Source organism: Ambystoma mexicanum, chromosome 1q (assembly GCF_040938575.1).
Source record: "Ambystoma mexicanum isolate Mex_15411 chromosome 1q, UKY_AmexF1_1, whole genome shotgun sequence".
In the NCBI taxonomy this organism is placed as follows: Eukaryota; Metazoa; Chordata; class Amphibia; order Caudata; family Ambystomatidae; genus Ambystoma; species Ambystoma mexicanum.
Window position 1 is genome coordinate 737,029,629 of NC_090922.1, and position 19,450 is coordinate 737,049,078.

Here is a 19,450-nt window from a genome sequence, read left to right on the forward strand (position 1 = left end):
TCCCCGGACACCGCGAGTGTTCTTAGAAGCGTCTTCAGAACACCCCCATTTTGTTTATTTGCAAACATTTCAGGACACCGCGGGTGTTCTTAGAACACATTCAACTTGACAGAGAACAATACGGACAGCGTCCTCAGGACACCCCCTACGAACATTCCAGGACACCGGGAGTGTTCTTAGAAGCGTCTTCAGAACACCACCATCTTGTTTATTTGCGAACATTTCAGGACACCGCGAGTGTTCTTAGGAAACATTCAACTTGACAGAGAACAATACGGACAGCGTCCTCAGGACACTCCCTACGAACACTCCCCGGACACCGCAAGTGTTCTTAGAAGCGTCTTCAGAACACCCCCATTTTGTTTATTTGCGAACATTTCAGGACACCGCGGGTGTTCTTAGAACACATTCAACTTGACAGAGAACAATACGGACAGCGTCCTCAGGACACCCCCTACGAACATTTCAGGACACCGGGAGTGTTCTCAAAAACATCTTCAGAACACCCCCATTATGTTTATTTGCGAACATTTCAGGACACCGTGGGTGTTCTTAGAACACATTCAACTTGACAGAGAACAATACGGACAGCGTCCTCAGGGCACCCCCTACGAAAACTCCCCGGACACCGCGAGTGTTCTTAGACCAGTTTCACTACAAAACTGACACATATTGAGTCCGAAGAACACCCCCCAGTCAGTTTATTTAGAACATTTCAGAACACCCGTGATGTCCGCAAACAAATCGAACACAAAAAGAACGTCTAACAAATAAAAAACACAACTTTCATCCTATCTCATACACTCCCATCCTCCCCAAACACTCCTACACACCAACACACTCTACTAAATACACATTTTGAACAAAGTTTCACCGCGCTGTCCGCGGACGTCCGCGAATCCAAGATGGCGGGCGCTACTGAAAAATCTGACGCGCTTCACGCTCCCCGCCGTCCAATCAGCGAACACGTTGCATGTCCGCGAACATCACGCAAGACAATTGGCCAATCAGGACACTGTCCACGGAGCCAACAGGGAAGTGTGTCCGCGAACCGAACACAGATATCACTAATTTTTTTTACCTACTTTTTAAAAAAAACTACTGGATGGATTTTCACCAAATTTGCAAAAGCATGCTTTCGGGACCAAGCCGCTGCTCCTGGTCCAAATTTGGTGGAAATCCGTCCAGCGGTTTGGGCTGTAGGGGCGAGCAAACATTTTTGCCCATTCAGTCTATGGGAAAAAAAAAGTTTTGGGACCCCACCTATAACTTTGCCCCCCCTGGACGAATCCTCACCAAACTTTGCAAAAAAATTTCAGAGTGACCCAAATACTTTTTTTGCAAAGTTTGGTGAGGATCTGTCCAGGGAGAGCGAAGTTATAAGCCACCCAAAAAGTGCTCTTCCTATGGAAACAGCAATTTAACCATAACTACATGGCCACTACCGTGGCCATGTAATATAGATATAGATATATAGATATATATATATAAAGAGGTTTTGTACATTATTATAATGATGAATAGTTTGTTCAGGAAAAAGAGCGTTCCCGCTGGCGGTGAATGTTCTGATGTTATCATTCCAGGCTGAGGCTAAGAGCCCATATGATAAATTGGCCCAGGTGAAACCTGGGATCAGGGATTGGGAGATGCTGATCCGTCTGATGTAATGTTGTGCTTACAACAAGTTTCAGTGGAAAGGGGAAGGGGATGCACTGTCCTGGGTAGGCGGGGTTGGGTCCTCCTGCATGCCTATAGGAAAATACGTCAAAGGAATTTGGAAATGAAAAATATTATTTTGCGATTGGAAAGAGAGCTGGCTGCGGAAAGGCAGACTGCGTTAATGCAGCAGATTCAAATGAAACTTTTTAAAGATAAAGCCGACACATACCAGGCCGTGGCCGAGAGGGCAGCAGTCAGAGTAGCCCGGTATAAGTATAGGAAAGACGGGGAGGGGTCAAACAAAGAAAGGTGGCAGCTGTAATCGCTACCGCTGGTGTGGACTGGGATCCAGATAATTGGGATGGTGACATTTTTAACTCAACCAGTCCAGAGAGCAGTTCGTCAAATGAGTCAGATCCCAAAATGGAATTTAAACAGAAGACAGTGGTGGCTAAGCCAGTTAGAAGACGGTGAGCCGGAGGCCACCAGGGGGCGCGCAGGCAATGGCTGCCTGATTGTGCTGCTCCCGCCGTAGCAGGGCTGTAGCAGGGGATTGAGCCCCCCCAAAGGCCCCCAGGCGGACAAAGCAGGACGGAGGGGTGCGAGGAACCTCCCGGGCTCCCAACGAGCGAAGGAGCGACGCTCGGTGCCCCCCGGGACCAGCGAGAACGAGACCCGCAGTGTCAGGCGGGGACGAGGCCGCTCCAGGCCTCGGCGACCGCGGCACCGAAGAAGCGTTGAAGAGCCCCAGGGAAGCCGCGCGCACACGGAGGGGGCTCCCTCCTCTCCCGCCTTTCTCGACCTGATCGAGCACTTGGTCCTGCGGTCGGGGACCGGGGTGGTTTGCGGGGGCCGGATCGATCCGCACCACGGACCCGCGCCCCTTCCCCCCTAGCCCACCCCCACCCCCGTCGATGGAAAGAAGCCAGCGCTGGGAGGACCCGCGCTGGTAACCCTGCTGGAGAGGTGCGGGAACCCCAGAGCACCGGGGGGCCGCCCCCAGCAGGACAGCTGGACCCACGCCACGACGTGAAGAGCCCAGACGAGATTCCACTGGGCGGCCGCACGCCGTGAAGAAGGAAGGCCCGGAGCGGGAAGATCCACCCGGGTCAGGCAAGTGTTGTGCTCTCCCCAGGTTGAGCTCGGGGCCCCGCTGCCCCCAAGAATCTTGGCAGCTACGCACGGTCCCCGGGAGCAAGGCCCCGTCAGACCTTGGTGGGGCGTGTGCCCGCCCGGGGACGACATTGTTTCCCCCCACACTTGGGGACGGAGGAGGGGTGAATTGAGGGGGGAGCCCAAGTATCCTGTGGCCCATTAAGACCAGCGGCAGCCTAAGCGAACTGCGGCCCCTTCGGCCCGGGTGTGTGGCCCCCGCCTGGAGACGGTGGGGCGTGTGCCCGCCCGGTGAAAACCCCCTGCAGCAGCGCACGACGGTAAGGGAGGGGCGCGCCTCGCCCGGGGGCCCCCTCCCCAGCCACCATCACGCCCCCGATCTGAGAGCCCCAGGAGGGGAACCACTGGCTAACCCAGGGGGGAAGCCCGATGGACTGGCGGCATACCCTACAGGAATTCCGCTTTCAGGAGATGGCGTCCAGCAAGAGAAGCCCAAGCCCCCCCCAAGGGACTTGCACAGCCGGAGACCCCAGGTCCCCCCACGTCCGCCATGGAAAGAGGCTTCGCCTCCATATTACAGGAGATCAGGGACATGCGATCTGACATTGCCCAGAAATTAAAAAAAATAGATCAAAGAGTGGACAAGGTCGAAGACAGACTGTTGCAATTTCCGGCCAACCAGACATCATCGACGTCCCTAGAGATGGATCTAGGACTGAGGATAGTGGCCCTGGAGAAAAGGGAGGAGGAAAGGTCCAGGCAGATGGATGACTTCGAAAATAGGGAAAGGAGGAACAATCTCAGAATTTTTGGGGTACCGGAACATGACGGGGAAACAGAGAGAGACATTACCCGCGCGGTGGAGACATCATCACCCTCCTCTTTGCAGAAGAAATGACCACGGAACCCACGTTCGATAGAGTGCACAGGGCCGGGGGGAGAGCGGGGGGTCCCTGTTCCATCCTGGTCCGGTTCCACTATTACTCCGAAAAAACAAAGGTGTTGGAGGAAGCCAGGAAGGCTCGGGAGATCACCTACAACAACGCCCAGATTTCAATCTACCAAGACCTCTCCGCCTACACCCTGGCCAAACGCAGGATGCGTCGCCCACTAACACTCCTGCTGAAAGAGAAGGGGATCCGCTACCGCTGGGGCTACCCCTTCTCTTTGTCCTTTGAGTACATGGGCCAGCGGTCAACCCTGACCACGGAAGATGACATACGAGTAGCCATCCCGGACTACGTGGTGGACTCGGATCCCAGGAGGGCCCCGTCGGGGCCGGGGAGGGAGACCCCGGGGAGCCCGGGCCCGTCGAAAGACAGGAGACGAAAAACTGGAGCAAGGAAATATAGGAAAATGAATACCCCATCGCCAGTCAAGGAGGGGGAGTGGAACGATCCCGAGGATTGAGACCTGGGGAAACCCACCGAGTCATGTGGGATACACAGAAAAGCCAGCCGATTCACCATTAATAGCGTCCCTACGAACAGCAAGTTTGGGGGAGTCATGAGGGGGACGGTACGGCCAGGAGGGAGGGGGGGCTCACAGAAACACACTTTCCACAGAATGCCCGGCTGCAGCGGGTAAACTGGTGGTTCGGCCAGTAGCCAGGGATGGCAGAACTATTTGGCCGGATGCCAGGGAAGGGGGAGGGGGGACACAAAGTTGGGGTAGTTCAGTTATGGTTCAGGGAAGGGGGGCAGTTGGGGTTTTGTTCTTTGCCCACCGGAGGGAAGGGGAGGGGGGAGTCGGGGGACGAAAAGTCGAACCAAGGGAGCACGCCAGGAAGAGCATGTCGAGAACGTTGACTGAGAGAGAGGAAATCTTAGATTATGGCTGATAGTCTGCCCCCCCTGGGTGTGGGCTCCCTAAATGTACGGGGCTTAAACACCCCCACGAAGAGATCCCTTGTCTGCAGGGAATTTAGAAGGGCCAACCTCGACTTTCTCTTTGTGCAAGAGACTCATTGGCCGCGGGGTAACGAGCCCAAAATGCAGGGAGGAGGAATAGGGGAGGTCTTCAGCGCTTCCCATAAAGGCAAAAATAGAGGGGTTGCCATCTTAGTATCGAGAAATACAGGCTTCGAGAACAAGGCCACGCTGAAAGACCCAGAGGGCCGCTACCTGATGTTACGGGGGTCCCTGCAGGGGGCTCCGCTCACCCTAGCTGTAATCTATGCCCCAAATGAAGGCCAAACCTTATTTTGGGAAAAGGTAGGGGACAAACTCAAGCACTTTGTTCATGGTTCGGTGGTGGTGGGGGGGAACTTCAACATGGTCCTTGACCCAGCCTGGGACAGAAAACGCACAGGCCTGCAGCCCTCCAGGGCATCAGACGAGACCATGGCGCGTAACTTCCAAGGGGTTAACCTAGACTTGGGACTGATGGACACGATCCCGATCCCCAGAACGAACACCCCCCCTTCACATATTACTCAGCCACCCACGCGTCGTTCTCCAGGATAGATTATATCTTGGTGGACGAGATCCTGCACCCATTTACCTCAGGCCACAGGGTTGACCCCATTCCCTGGTCCGACCACGACCTGGTCTGAATCACGATAGCAAGGGGAGGATTAAGCGAACGTAGGGGGGAGGTGGAAGTGCAACGACTCCCTGTTAAAGGATGAGGTACTAGCCCAAAGTTCTTGAGGCCATCACAGATTTCTTTAACCTTAACGATAATGGGGAGGTAGGCGTGCATACCCTATGGGATGCCTTTAAGGCCACCCTACGAGGAGTCCTGATCAAAATGGGAGCCCAGAAAAAGAGGGTGAGGAAGGCCCAGGAAAAATTACTGAGGGAGAAAATAGCCCAACTCCAACCGGGGGGGCTCCCCACGGTCCCCTTGGACCGAGGCCAGGTGGCCGCACTGGAGGACTGAAGACTCCAGCTGAGGGACCTCCTCCTCCACCAGACAGAGAGTAGCCTTCAATTGGTCAAACAAAAGTATTACGAAAAAGGGGACAGGGCGGACAGGATTTTAGCTTGGAAGCTGAGGGAGGTACAGAGAAGCAGATTAGTGAAAGCAGTAAGGAGCGAGGGGGGGGAGATAGGTTACGACGCAACCCACATTGGGGAGGCCTTCTGCCAATACTATGAGAAATTATACTCGTCCAAATTCAACGGGAGGGAGGCGGAGATTGAGGGGTTTTTGAACTCAATACAGATCCCGGCCCTATCAAGGGAGACGGCAGAGGGGTTGGAGGGCCCGGTGACGGGAGGAGGAGGTGGAGCGCGTGATCAGAGGGATGAAAGGGGGTACTTCCCCCATCGAGGATGGCTACACGGTCTATTTTTATAAGAGGTTCTGCTCAACCCTATTCCCCTACTTGGTTAGGGTATTCAATGCAGTGTTGGAAGGGGGACCCCTCCCGGACTCCATGATGGAGGCGATAAAGTGGTGCTCCCCAAGGATGGTAGGGCCCCCTCGGAGTGCTCCTCCTACCGCCCAATCTCTTTGCTGAACACCGATGTAAAGATCCTGGCTAAGGTGATCGGGGGGCGAATGGAGGGGATCCTTCCAAAGCTGGTCCACGGAGACCAGGTGGGGTTCATTAGGGGGAGACAGGGCTCTGATAATATCCAAAAAACCATAGACTTGTTCCACTACGCCCAGGTGTCGGACCTAGACGCGTGCGTCTTGTTGCCCGACTCAGAAAAGGCATTCGACAGGGTGGAGTGGAGGTTCATGGAACTCACCCTCCAGAAAATGGGCTTCGGGTCACACTTCATGGGTTAGGTGGTGGCGCTATATAGGGCTCCAAAGGCCAGGGTTCAGGTGAATGGCAGGCTGTTGGAGCCTTTCCCCCTATCGCGGGGAACGCGGCAGGGTTGCCCGCTCTCCCCCCTCATCCATGTCCTCACCATGGAACCCCTGGCCATAGAAGTCAGAGCACACCCAGACATCAAGGGGATCCAGAGAGGCGAAGTAGAATTTAAACTCTCCCTGTTCGCCGATGACATCCTGGCCTACCTGGTGGACCCGGGATCCTCGCTCCCCCCCCTCATGTCCCTGATGGCTGCATACGGTCGCCTCTCGGGGCTCAAGATTAATGCCTCTAAATCAGTCATGCTCCCCATGAGAACGAGGGACTCGGCCCTGGACCCCCTGACCAGCCTGGGAGGGATAAAAGTGGGGAAGGCTTCCATCCGATACCTGGGCGTCCTCCTCACCCGGGACCTCTCCAGCCTCGCCCCAGCTAACTGTGACCCCGTAATGGCAAGGGTCACTGCGGATCTGAGAAGATGGGGGTCAATGATCTTGTCCTGGTATTGTCGTATGACGGCGGTGAAAATGAACATACTTCCGCGCTTACTATATCTCTTCACTGCCCTCCCAACCTGTGTTCCCGACCAAACCTTCAGGGTCCTTCAGAATGCGGTGCATGAGTTTATATGGCAAGGTAGGACCCCGAGGACAGCAAAAGCAATCCTGACCCTTCCGAGAGAGGAGGGAGGGTTCGGGCTGCCAGATTCCAACTCTACTTTTGCGCTGCCCAGTTGCACGTACTTCTCGAACACATGAAGGAGGGGATGGGTACATACTGGACGTACTTGGAGGACATGGACGCCCACCCACTCAAGGTCAGGGACCTCCTGTTGGCCCCAAGCAAGTTCATTCCGAATAGACTAAAATCACACCCAACGTTGGGAGTCCTCTGGGCGATCTGGCGGGAAAGCCCCCAGACGGTGCATCTAACCTCATGGCCGTCATCGATTTCATCGCTCTGGGGTCACCCCCTCAGACTGGGAAGCAGGGGGTTCTGCAACGCTCAATCTTGGTCCGACTCGGGGATGGAATGGGCGGGGCAAATGCTCAAGGAGGGGGAATTCCATCCCTATGAGGAAATGAGAGAAGCCCTGGGGCGGGGTACCCTCTCCATTTTCGAATATCTCCGCCTGAAGGGGATTTTGTGCGACCAATCCTGGGGACAGAATTTGAAAAGACAGTTGACCCCCTTCAAAAAATTCGTAGACACAGCGACCTCCAGGAAGGGGGCGGTATCAGGGATGTATAGAATATTGAACACTGTCAACCTGGGGGAGAGGAGGAGGTTCCGTACCTTCTGGAATGATTTGGCGGGGGAAGAGATCTCTGAGGATGCCTGGGCAAGGATATTTAAGATAGCTTTCCATGGGAACTTATTCACAGTGGACATGGAACACAATTTCAAGATCCTGCAGGGGTGGCACAGGGATCCTGCGAAGTTGGCGAAAATGTTCACGGGAGTGTCCCCCGCATGTCCAAGGGGGTGTGATCAGGTCGGCACAAGAGGTCACATGTGCTGGCACTGCCCGAAAGTCCAGACATATTGGGCAGAGGTACGGGGCTGGATCGCTGAAATAACTGAGGAACTGCTCCCCCAGAACCTCCTAACAATGCTGCTGGGCCTCCCCCCAGAGGAAACAGACATATCCTGATACCCAAGGATGTGGGAAACCATGTTGAGGGCGGGGAGGGTGGCCCTGGCACAAAAATGGAAGAGCCCGGAGACCCTATCGAAGGAGGTCTGGTTGAAAAAGGTCAAGAACATGTTCCTGATGGACAAACTCACGGCAATGATGAATAACAAGTTGGGCACATTCCAAGCAAACTGGTTCGGGGTACAGCAGACCTGGGGATGGGACGTTCATTGACCCACGAGGAGGAAAGAAGAAGGGATCGAGCGCCCACGGCCCGGGGCATGGTGGACGATGTACAGCCACTTTTTCTCGTGCTCCGGACAAATAAAACTCCCGCAGCGTCTCCCCAAATAAGGAGACCCATCTGGGTCAAAGTTTCAGGGGGGGAGGGTCTGTTTGGGGAGGGAGAGGGAAGGGGGGAGGGTTGTTGGGCCAGCTATTTGTATCTTTTTGAATTTGCCTTGAGGCCTTTTGTTATATTATGAAAAATGCTAATAAAACAATGTACAGGAGGTTTTAAAGGCAGGGCCACCCCCTGATGAGAATGGCCAAGATTCATAGGTGCCTTTGTTGCACCTAGCATCCCAAGCATGTAACCGTAAATACCCCATTACCACAGATTGGCCTAGCAAGGAAACAAAGTGGTATACTTTGAAAGAGGCAATTCAAAAGGTCAGAGAGCATGCTATGAAAGAGGCAATTCACGTAGATGGTCCAGGACACATGGGGCCGTGCTGCTCTCCGTTTCAACTAGAAATATGGTGATCAGAACTGCACCGCCCGCATACAAAAGTGTCATTATGACTTTGCTCGTAGGTATGACGGGCCCGAGTGTCCAGAAACGACATGTTTTTGGCTTTGTTAAAAGATGGTGTGCCACGAGAAGAAATTGATGGCATTGAAACTAGGGTAATGTATGAATTATACAAAAAGAGAGGGCTTGCAGCCAAAGAGCGCTATAAACAGTTTAAGAAACAGGTAGTAACCAAGCCACTGGGGGACACCTCACCTTCCGCTCCTCCTGAGGAAGAACAAGAAGAAGGGTCTATGGGGACACCTTCCCCATACCAGCCAACATACGCTGATTTGAGGAAGGTGGTGAGTGCAATGTTAGAGGCAGAGTCAAGTCACACTCATTAAAAATGGGACTAGGGTTACGGCCAAACTCCGGCAGCGTCTGCTCGCATAAAAGTTGATAGGCGGCCCCATGTTAATGTTAAGATATTTTGGGGGCCAGGAAACACGCAAGGGGTGCGAGCATTGATAGACACCGGGCGGCGGCCTCTCTGATTCATGGCAATCCAGCACGATTTAAAAGCAGGCAATTTACTATTACAGGTCTCGGGGGAAAGGAGACCCCCGCAGTACAAACTGAAGTGGAGATGAAAATAGGCAATTTGAATAGGCAGAAATACCAAGTGTTGATTGTCCCGATACCTGAGTACATAATTGGTTTTGACATTCTAGAAGGGCTGACTTTGAGACTGGGAGGTAAAATGTACCAGTTTGGGGTGAGTGCATTGACCTGTACACCCATTACCGTAGGCAAATTTAAGATGCCCCAGTGCAACTGCCTGTAGCAACCAAGCGGGTAACAATGAAGCAATACCGCATTCCTGGGGGGCACAAGGAAATTTCAAACACCATCAAAGGGTATGTGGAGGCGGGTGTGTTATGCCCTATCACTACCGCATGGAACAATCCTCTCTGGCCTATCAAGAAAGGGGATGGGTCTTGGAGGATGACGGTGGACTACCGTGAGTTGAATAAACACACTCCTCCCTTAGTGCCCGCAGTCCAAGATGCCATTACCTTGATTGAGAATGTCCAAAAGTTTGAGGGGACTTGGTATGCAGTCGTAGATTTAGCCAATGCATTTTTCTCTGTGACAATTGCTGAAGAGTGCCAAGAACAGTTTGCATTTTCTTAGAGCGGGCGTCAGTACACCTTTACAAGGTTACCTATGGGGTACATACATAGCCCGACTATCTGTCACCAGCTGGTGGCAGAGCACGTAGACAAGATACCGTGTAAACCTGACATACAAATCTCTCACTACATTGATGATATTTTGATTCAGGGCAAGGATGAGCGCAGTGTGCAAAACCAGTTAGAAGTCATTATGGAAGGATTGAAGAAGGAAGGGTGGGAGATTAATCTGAATAAAATTCAAGGCCCAGCTGAAACAGCGATATTCCTAGGGATTCAGTGGCATAATGGGCATCGAGAAATGGTGCAGAAGGCCCGACAGAAAATACTTGAGTTCACCACTCCAATGAACAAAAAGCAAGCTCAGCAGTTTATAGGGCTGTTTGGGTTTTGGAGACAGCACATTCCCCATTTAGGGCAGATACTGGCCCCCCTCTACAAAGTGACTCAAAAGAAATATGAGTTTCAGTGGAGGGAAGAGCAGCAGAAAGCATTTGATTTGCAAAAGACACCGTGCAGCAGGTGCTTGATCTATGGCCATTGAAGGAAGGCGAAGTGGAATTGAATGTGTCTGTACAGGACAATTATGCTAACTGGAGTGTGTGGCAGAAACAGGACAGGAAACGTGTGCCATTGGGGTTCTGGAGTCGTAAGTTACCCGATGCTGGTAACTCATACACTCCGTTTGAGAAGCAGTTGCTGGCATGTTATTGGGTCCTTGTTGATACCGAGCAAATGACGGAGGGCCATGATGTATTGATGAGGCCAGAAATACCAATTATGCAATGGGTACTAAACTCTCCTAAAACACATTGAATAGGACATGCTCAAGAAGCCAGCATAATTAAATGGAAATGGTACATTCAAGACAGAGCCAAATCAGGGAAGGGTGGAGTTGCAAAATTACATGAGCAAGTAGCAACATACCGCCCTCAGATGACATACCACCGGAAGTGCCTGAAAAACCTGAGTCTCCCGTGAAATGGGGAGTACCTTATGGCGATTTGACCGTGGAACAGACAGAGCATGCCTGGTTCACTGATGGCTCAGCCCCTTATGTGGGAACCGAGCGATACTGGAAAGCGGTGTCATACAATCCCAAGACAAACAAGATTTTGACAACGTCAGGGAAAGGGAAGAGCAGTCACTTTGCAGAGCTCTACACAGTTTATCAGGCATTGAAACAAGAGACCCCTGGTCAATGTCATTTGTACATGGATTCATGGTCAGTGGCGAATGGGTTGGCGGTGTGGTTGCCAACCTGGCAAAAGAATGGGTGGAAGATTCATTCAAAAGAGTTGTGGGGAAAAGAACTGTGGCAAGATATTGCAGAAATGTTATCACAAAGTGAAGTCACTGTGTATCATGTGGATGCGCATTGTGCTACAGACTCATTAGAACGTTGGTTTAATTCTGTTACAGATGAAAACACCAAGATTTCATCTGTGGATGCAGAGGCTCAGGAAGACGATTTGGAGGGTTTGGCCAAATGGGCTCACCAGAAATGTGGCTACCTTGGAGAAAAGGCTACTGTCAGGTGGGCATAAGCTTGAGGAGTCAGTATTCCTTTAGAGGTAGTGAAACCGATCATTTTGCAATGTCCAGTGTGCCAACACCAACAGCATAGGCCTATCCCTCAGATTGTTTGGGGTACATTGCGAAGAGTAAAATTACCAGGTCAAATTTGGCAGATTGATTATATCGGTCCCCTGCCAATCAGTAAAGGTTGTCAGTATGCATGCACTATTGTGGATACCTACTCAGGATAGATGATGGTTTTGCCGTGCAAGCGTGCCACACAACTGAACACCATTAGGTTGTTAGATCAGATCATATTGCATTACGGAGTGCCTTTGCAGATTCAAAGTGACAATGGGTCACACTTCAAAGGCAAATTGATTGAGGAATATTGTCAGGAAAAGAGCATTGAATGGTTCTACTATGTGCCTTATTACCCTGCCGCTTCAGGGCTGATTGAACAAATGAATGGTTTGTTGAAAGAACAGCTGCGCAAATCTGGAGATGGCAATTTGGCAGGCTGGCGTGATCGTGTGTTTGATGCGGTGCAAGTGCTAAACAATAGGCCTGTGAATGAGCATGAAACTCCTTTGATGCGGCTAATGACTCCTGCTTTACAGATTCAACCCAACTCAGTCAGAGAAACCCTATTGTACTGGGAAATTACCCCAGGTTCTTTAGCTCCCTATTGGGCGACTCCAGAGTCAGCAGGGCTAGACTTGCATTCCCATGAGGAAATCAGATTAGACCCAAGACTAATTGAAACAGGGATTGGAGTACAAATTCCCCCAGAGCATATGGGATGGATTGCCCCTAGATCTGGCCTAGCATTGAAGGGAGTTCAAGTATTGGGAGGGGGTAATTGATGCCGATTACCAAGGCGAGATCAAAGTCATCCTGATGAATAGTGGGGACCAATTGTTACCGATCCACAAGGGCGATCAGGTGGCCCAATTAATTATTATCCCTGTTAAATTGTCCATGATTAAGAAGGGGGAGCCTCCTACAGTGTTAACTACCCTTGGGGATTGTGGTTTTGGCTCTTCAGACAGTATGGTACCGGGTGTGAAGGTGTGGGTGGAAAGGCCAAGTGGCCCACCAGTGCCCGCAGATGTCATTGCATCAGGCAAAGACCAAGTAGTTTTAGTAATGGAGCCCGGTAGAAAGAAATGGCAATATGTGCCCGCAAACAAATGTTACCTGAGAGAGTGATTTACAACACTGATATCTCTTTTCTTGGTTTGCCTTGTAGATCCTGTGTCTGGCTGGTGCAATTGTGGGACTAAATGGACTCTGTTCGGGAGAGTTAAACGGCATGCTGCTACCAATGAAAAATGTCACATCTGTGCCAGCAATCAAGGAGAAACTGATAATGATGAGAAATGATGTCCAAAAGCAGCCCTATGCTGTTCCCGAAAAGCCAGCCAGACTGAAGACATGGATTTGTAAAATGCGGCAAACACGTCAGGCGCAAGTGAAAACAACATTGGGCCTCATTACGACCCAGGCGGTAAGTTACCGCCTGGGCCGTGACTTTACCACCATGGCGTAAACTACGTTTACGCCATGGTGGTTGGCAGACTTACCGCCCCATTCCGACCTTGGCGGGGCGGTAAGTCCCCAATCCCCATTTACCCTTCCCCATTCCCATTTTTGCCCCATAGGGCATAATGGGAGTGGGGAAGGCGTTAATTACGCCACCGTAAATTACGGTGGCGTAATTAACTCCATGGTCCCTTAGCGCCATGGATTTTAACACCTGCTAAAAGCAGGTGTTAAAAGCGCCATGGCGCTAAGGGACCTCGTACTCAGGTGGTAAGGGTCGGCGCTGTTAACGCTGCCGTAAACCCCTTACCGCCTGGGTCGTAATGAGGCCCATTGTGTTAGGCGGAAACCTGTGCAGTTCCCTCTGGTACCACTGCAAAAGATTTAGGACTACAGGTGTTTGGCGGTGAACCCACTTGGTAGCAGTCTGTACCACACAGATTCACTTGGTAGCTGTGGCTGAGCAGTCAGACTTCCCTCAAGAAGAGTTGAGCAGTATGTGGAGTATACAAAATAGGGCAATTCTTCACAGCAAGACAAGCAAACACGCAACAAGGCTTAGTGTAAAGATATTAAGGTATTTATTTATAACACAACATCTATGGAAAACACTAAAGCAAATCACGGCAAACAAATCAAACACAATTACTCTACGAAGTAGAAAACGATCAATCCCCCTAGCAAAATATCGACAACTCTAGGTTCTACTGGTACCACTTATTTTCAGACAGAGGTGTATACCTCAACCTAGATGACACTCGAATATTAGTTAGGACGGGAGAGAAAAAGATAGGCAGGTTATGAAATCAACACAGTTCAATCCTACGCGGATAAAATGCAAGGCAGGAAGGCAAGAATCACAATAGATCATAAAGTTCAGAGGCCAGGCCCACTCGGAGAGAGGCAAGGTGCGATGTCCCAAAAAGTCTCTAGTGGAGATGCATTCAAGTTTTATAGCAAATTGTTATCGGCAGATTGAACCAGTTCAGAACAAAGAATGAGAAAAGCTTGGAGGTGACCCAACGGAACAGAGAGGATTAAGACACCTCACTCGAACCGGGAAGGGAAGCCAGGCGGACACGGGACCTTGTTGTGGAGGGCAGCTCCGGCGGGGGCAGTTGTTCCTGGTGGTGGATGCGCGTCGGGTCTTTGCCAAGAGTAGAGAGGTTCTCGTCGTCGAAGAAAGTGAAGTCCGGTGCACCACCAGGGAATCCGCGGAGTGCTCCGTCACAAGGCACCACCTTTTGGTCGCGGTTCAGGGGTAGTGGCTATCCGGTTGCCGAGGTGCTCTGCACGGGCAATTCGACCACTGCGTCCTGAGGCGAATAAAAAGCAAAGGGGACTGGTTGTTCCCACCAGTCAGGGGAAGAGACTCTCCGGCAGGGAGATCTCCTCTGTCGTCGGAGGTGGTGAGTCGGTTCCGCAGGGTTCCACCGGAGGTGTCGTCGTGCAGGTCGGCTCAGCGTTATCCTCGTCGGATTATTAGGTCCTGTGGCGACTTCTGAAGATCCAGTCCCAAAAGCCCTGCTTTTATGCAGAAAACCCCCATTCATTCAGCCTAGCTGTCAATCAACACATGCTAAGTGGTGAGCGGGAAGGCTCACAACCTGGGCCAATCACTCCAGAGTGCGACCGGAGTTGGCAAGGCAACTCGGTCCAGGGTGCCTAAACCCCCTCCCACACCCCTGTGGTAACCCAGACAGAATGGCACCACTTTGGAGGGTCTCTGTACAGAGCCCGCCAAAAGTGGAACAAAGGGCTCGACCTTTGGTTTAGGAGTCACAGAGATGAACACAGATGCCATTTTACAAACCGAGTTCTGGCAGAAAATAACATCCGATAAAGTTATTTAAGATAAGTAGACCGGTGGTACGTTAGAGATTAACGAGAAAAAGTATCAATCTCCAACAATGGGACGAATCCCATAGGGTTATGTCCGGGGTCGAACATAACAAGTAGTTTCCACTGCCACCAGCCAAAACTCGACGAGTGGGGACGGGACAGTGCCCCCTCGAGTAACAGATCCAGGAGTAATCGAATTACCCCTACTAGTACGTCCACAATAAGATGGTTGGTACTAGTCCTGTTAGTAAATTTATGTCTAGTAAAGCCAATGGTGACTTTACATGCCCGGGGAGACAGTAGTCAGTCCCCGGGTATGGAGTCTATGGTGGGGGATCCGCTAGGACGCCCCGTGTTACGGCACGTAGGGTGCGGTGTAACACACATAGAAAAACATATGAGACCCTATGGAGTAAAAGACCCCATAGCCCATAGAACACATTGACATTCAAAGGAATTACACACATTCATGTCCAACAGTGGGAGGAAAAGGAAAAGAGTCTCACTCTTGGCAGGGTGGAAAAAACAAACTCCCGAAATCCAGCAAAGCTGCTGGGGGACTCACTAGGTTAGGAAATTCAGCCTAAACAGAGAATTCTCCCTAACACTCACCCCCCCCAGACTAAGGGACAGGAGGATTTAATCCACTCCTGGATGAATCTAATACCTCTAGTCGATGACATACATCCTAGAGAGACCATCAGCATTTTGGTGGTGACATCCTGACCTGTGCTCAATGGTGAAATCAAACCCTTGCAGGCAGATCGACCATCTCAATAGTTTTGGGTTTTCCCCTTTCATTGGCATTAACCATCTCAAGGGTTGGTGATCAGTCTGAATGACAAAAGTAGAACCATACAAGTACGGCCTAAACTTCTTCAGAGCCCACACGATAGCAAAGCACTCTCTTTCGATTGTTGCCCACCTTGTTTCAGGATCCTTCAGCTTGCGGCTCCCTACCTTTCCCATCCAGTTGACTGAGTACGGCACCTATTCCTACATTTGAAGCATCTGTCTGCACAATGAAGTGTTGGCTGTAATCAGGAGCTCTGAGTACTGGGGCTTGGCAAAGAGCCTTTTTCAGGTTTTCAAAATCCTGATTGCACTCCTCGTTCCATTTAACCTTTTTAGGAAATGTGGGCGAGGAGATGACATTCAGTGGAGAAGCTATGGTCCCATAGTTCTCTATGAAATTCCTGTAATACCCAGTGAGGCCTAGGAAGGCTCTCACCTAGGTTTGAGTAGTCAGTGTTGTCCAATTTTGCACAGCTTCAATTTTACTGAGGCCTACCTCATGCCCAAGATAGACTACCTTACTCTGTCCAATTTGGCATTTGCTCGCCTTTATGGTCAGATTGGCTCGTCCAAGAGCCTTCAAAACATCTCTCAGGTGGGTTACATGTTCTTCCCAGGAATTGCTGAACACTGCGATGTCATCCAAGTATGCCATGCAGAAGTCCTCCATCCCATTCAGAACCTGGTTTACCATCTGTTGAAACGTAGCAGGTGCATTCTTCAATCCGAAAGGCATTACCTTAAACTGGTATAAGCCAACGGGGGTCGAAAATGCAGTTTTCTCCTTGGCATGGTCTGTCAGGGCTATTTGCCAATAGCCTGACGTCAAGTCAAATGTGCTGAGGAACTTGGCGGCGCCAAGTTTATCCAACAACTCATCTGTTCTTGGCAAAGGGTGGGCATCAGTCTTGGTGACTGCATTAAGAGCTCTATAATCCACGCAGAATCTAAGTTCTTTAGAACCGGCCTTTGGTACTAACACAACTGGGCTAGACCATGGACTAGTAGAGGGCTCTATTACCCCGAGATCAAGCATCTTGCTGACCTCACCTTTGATGTGGGTTCGTACGTTTTCTGACATGCGGTATCCTCTGCTTTTGACTGGCAGACAGTCACCGGTGAGTATGTCGTGCTGGCCCCAAGGGTTCAAGCCAGGTGAAAGCGAGAACAGAGAGGCAAACTGATTGAACATAGATTTGCACTCTTCTTGTTGCTCGGGTGTCAGACTGGAGGAGAGATTTACTCCTTCAATTTTTTCATCTAAAGGTAAGCCTCTGAGGAGATCCGGAAGAGCTTCACTCTATTCTTCTTCCTCGGATGACGCTAGAAGCAACGCTCCTACATCAGGTCGTGAAACATATGCTTTAAGTCGGTTGGTGTGAAAGACTGTCAGAGCCTCCTTGGGATTGCCCAAGTCCACCAGATAGTTAACCTCTCCGAGTTTACCCAGTACTCGGAAGGGTCCCATCCACTTATCTTGCAAGGCCTTCTGCCTTGTTGGGATCATAACGAGAACGAGCTGGTCTTGAGCGAACTCAACCATGTTAGCCTTTTCATCGTGCCAGTGCTTGACCAATGCTTGTCCAGCTTTCAAGTTATCGCTTGCTTCCGTCATCATGTGTGACATTCTCCTCCGGAGACCTATCACGTAGTCAGTCACTCTGACTGGCTTGGGGGAAGGAGCACTCTCCAACCCCTCCTTAATCAGGGCCAATGGACCTCTGACGGGATGACCATAGAGTAGCTTGAAGGAAGAGTAACCTACTCCCTCCTGAGGGACTTCTCTATAAGCAAAGAGAAGGCATGGCAGTAGAAGGTCCCACTTACGCTTAAGGGGTTCCTCTAAAGCACCTATCATGCTCTTCATGGTTCAGTTGAACCGTTCTACCAACCCATTGGTTTGTGGGTGGTAAGCTGTTGAGAACTTGTAAGTAACTCCACAGGTTTTCCACCTGGCTTTCATGTAGTGGGACATAATGTTTGACCCCCTGTCAGAGATTACTTCCTTAGGAAACCCGACCCTAGTAAAAATACCAAGGAGGGCCTTAGCCACAGCTGGAGCTGTAACAGTCCTCATAGGAATTGCCTCAGGATACCTAGTAGCATGGTCTACTACAACAAGGATAAACCTGTTGCCTGAGGAGGTTGGAGGATCAAGGGGACCAACAATGTCAATCCCTACTCTCTCAAACGGGACTCCCACAACTGGGAGAGGCACTAAAGGTGCCACATTCTTGGAGCCAACCTTACCAGAGATCTGGCAGGTGTGGCAGCTCCTGCAGTGTTTTTCTACTTCGGCCCCCATCTTCGGCCAATAGAAGTAGAGAGATAGCCTTTCCTTAGTCTTCTTGAAACTCAAGTGACCAGCCAAAGTAATCTTGTGGGCTAACTGCAAGAACTGTGGTCTGTTCTCTTGGGGTACTACAAGTCGTTTGTAGTCTCCAGGCGCAGACTCGGTCGGTTCACTGTAGAAGAGGCCATATTCCCAGTGCAACCTGTATTTCCCAGGCTCTTGCCCTTCAGCCTGAGCTTCTGCCTGGTGGCGAAGACCTTCCAGAGTTGGACATTCTCTCTGTCCCTTACTGAAGTCTGCCCTGCTGAGTCCACCTTCTGCCAGTAAAGACTGCAGCTCAGGATGGTCAACAGGATCCAGATCTCCAATGAGTTCCTGGCCCTCCATTAGCTCTTCCTCAGAGTCTAATTCTACCACACAGGGTTGTACCTCCCTCTCAGCCTCAGCTGGAGGTCGAGTTACGGGTGTAACTTTGGACAACCGGAGGAAGTCCGTGTTGGCTGCACTGGAATGCTGGCTGCTGGTTTCGGGATAGAAGCCTTAGGTTTCCCTTTTGCTTCTGATGTCTTGGAGACAGCGGCCGACAATTCCAGTGGAGCAGGAGTGATTTCTTTCTTCATCATCTCCCCAAGAGTACCGCGCGTGGTCCTCTCTCTTGCAGGTCTGGTTAGCTCCTGTAACCGTTTACTAGGAGGTCTGGGAGTATGCGATACAACTCCGAGAGTTTTCAAATCGTTACCCAACAGTACGCGTCCTGGTACCTCACTCTGTATGCTGACAGGTATCTTCACAGTCATGTCGTTACACTGGATGAGAACTGGTAATTGGGGAAGCATCTGCACAGGCCCTCCAGCTAACTTGGTGAGGCGTTTGGGTGCCTTAGCAACATCCTCGGCCTGAAAAAACGATTTATCCACCACAGTTATGCTGGCCCCAGTGTCCCTAATGGCAGGAGTCTCCTAACCATTCACCTGGACACTGTCCTTATAATACTCTTCAGTATTATCGGGGATAGAATTATAGACATCTAAATTCTGTTGTTCCCACAACCCCAGAGATACTAAAGAAACGCTGGCTGAGACTCCAATGGGTTCGTCAGCAAGCAGTAGAAAGTTTCCACTTGCCATTTGGACTTCCTCCTCTGGAGCGAAGGCTAAGGAGACAAGCTGGACCTCTGACTGTTTACCCTTACATCTGGGATCTCCTTTCACGTGATCAGTCGAGCCACAAACAAAGCATTTACCGAATGCTTTCTGGAATGGCGGCTTGTTCTGACCTCCTTCCAATTTGGCACCAGAAGACACACTATTCTGCTGTGGTTTTCCCGGTGGCTTACCCTTCTGGTTTTGTT